Below are 2250 nucleotides of genomic sequence, written 5' to 3'. Positions count from 1 at the left end.
TATTAGTCCTAAAAACATTGCCATCTGTCTTGGATCAGCATTGTATCCCTATTTCACATAAAACAGAGGGCAGTATCTTAGCCAGTGAGCTAGGACCCCAGTAAAGTAGGCACTTACAAGTTAAAGAGGAGGAATTAAAAGAACCAAATGTGAAATAACACACAAGATTGCACAGCTAAATTCCTAGCATCAGTACCATGCCTAGTAATGGCAGTGCTCAATAAACATGGGCTTAAGGAATGAGAGAGAATAAATGACAATTTCACAAAACGAAAACTTTTATGCTTCAAAGGACACTCAAGAAAATGAAAGAGCAACCCACAGAATGGGGAAAATGTTTATAACTCATTTATCTGACAGGAAGTTTGTATAGTACATATAATAGCTCAACTCAGAAGTAGACAAACCAATTGAAAGAGGGCCAAAAAAAGAAAAACTTCTTAGAAAAGTATGTATGTGTACACACACAATCATTTTTCACTGTCTTCAGGGGATTGGAGCCAGGATCCTGCATAGGTACAAAATTCCTCAGATGCTCAAATTCTGTGTATAAAATGGTATAGTAGTTGCTTGCAAAGTAGGCAATTCTCTCATATAGTTTAACATGTTTTTATTTTTGTTTTGTTTCGTTTTTTACGTTTTTACATTTACAAGGTCTCACTCTGTAATTCAGGCTGGTCTTGGACTTACTATGGAGCCTAGGCTGGCCTTGAACTCTTACCAGCTCCCCTCAGGCTACTGGGATTACAGGTGATTACTTTAAATCAATCCCAAATTCCTGTAATACTTAAAGCAATGTAAGCGTTATGTAAACAGGTGCTTTACTGCATTGTTTAGGGAACAAAGATAAGGGGAAAAAAATTGAACTTGTCTCAGTTACTCTTCTCTCATTGCTGAACAAAATACCCAACACCCAAAATGCTTTTTTTTTTTGGCAGAACAGGGGATTGAACTCAGGCCCTTGCACTTGCCAGGGAAGCACTTATTCCACTGAGCCATCTCCCAGGCCCCAAAATAAAGGAAGGAAAGGTTTATTTAGCTCACAGGTAAGTGGAGGTTTCAGTTCATACTCAACTGGCTCCAAGGCAGAGACGCACATGGCACAGAACCTTTCAATGCAGCAGCAAAGAGCAAGAGCAAATGGGAGGAGTAGTGGCAACAGTGACAAGAAGGTAAGTCTGTCTCTCTTTAAGTTGCATTCAGGCTATCCACTCCAGGCTGGGTATCACAGTCACACCCATAATCCCAGTGGATCATGATTCAATCACAAACTCTAGAAGTCTGCCCGAGGACTGCAAGAGGCTTTGCGGGGACAACTAGACACTAATCGTAAGAGTACAAGTTCTGTACAGATGCAATTTGAAAAAGACATTTTCATTTGTGGTTGGCTGAATTCAATGACTCAAGAAGTGTGACTATGAAGGGCTGAGATTGTGTGAGTGTGTAAGCATACACAACCAACCAGTGGACACACGGAAAGATGCTTAAGTCACTTGCCAGGAGGGAATGCAAAACAAAAGCTACAGCTCCACACTGCTACCATTACTACCATGCCTATGACTCCAAAGCAGATGATGACAGCTACTGGTGAGGATGTACAGGAACTACAACCTCATCGCGCTGGTGACAATGTGAAGTGGTGCAGCTGCTCTGGAAAATAGTTTGGCAGTTTCTCAAAATGTTGAGAAACATGGAGTTAGCATATGACCTAGTGGTTCTACTCTTGGGTACATACACCCAAGAGAAAAGAAAATGTGCATCCATTTAAAAATTGTACACAGGTATGCATGGTAATACTATTAATAATGGAAAAAGGGTGAAAGCAATCCAAATAGCCACCAGTTGATGAATAGATATCAAAACATGATATATCTTTACCATGGAGTATTATTTGGCAATTAAAAAATGAGGAACCTCAAAACATTATGCTAGAGTTTCTGTGGTGGCTGAGCTAGTGGTCAGCTGTGCGGCCACTCCTGTGGGCTCTGGCCGCGCAACTGCTGCACTCCGTGGCAGGAAGCCGTCCCGCAAGGACTGAATATCAATGCAAGCTTGAAAAAGATACTTTCTTTCTCCTGCACCATGGCATATCAGTTATACAGAAATACTACTTTGGGAAACAGTCTTCAGGAAAACCTGGATGAGCTCATACAGTCTCAACAGATCATCCCCCAACTTGCCCTCCATGTTCTACTTCAGTTCGATAAGGCTATAAATTCCGCGCTGACTCAGAGGGTCAGGAACAGAGTC

This window comes from Octodon degus, unplaced genomic scaffold, assembly GCF_000260255.1.
Source record: "Octodon degus isolate 3935 unplaced genomic scaffold, OctDeg1.0 scaffold00001, whole genome shotgun sequence".
NCBI classification, from domain to species: Eukaryota; Metazoa; Chordata; class Mammalia; order Rodentia; family Octodontidae; genus Octodon; species Octodon degus.
This window is presented reverse-complemented; position numbering follows the sequence as displayed.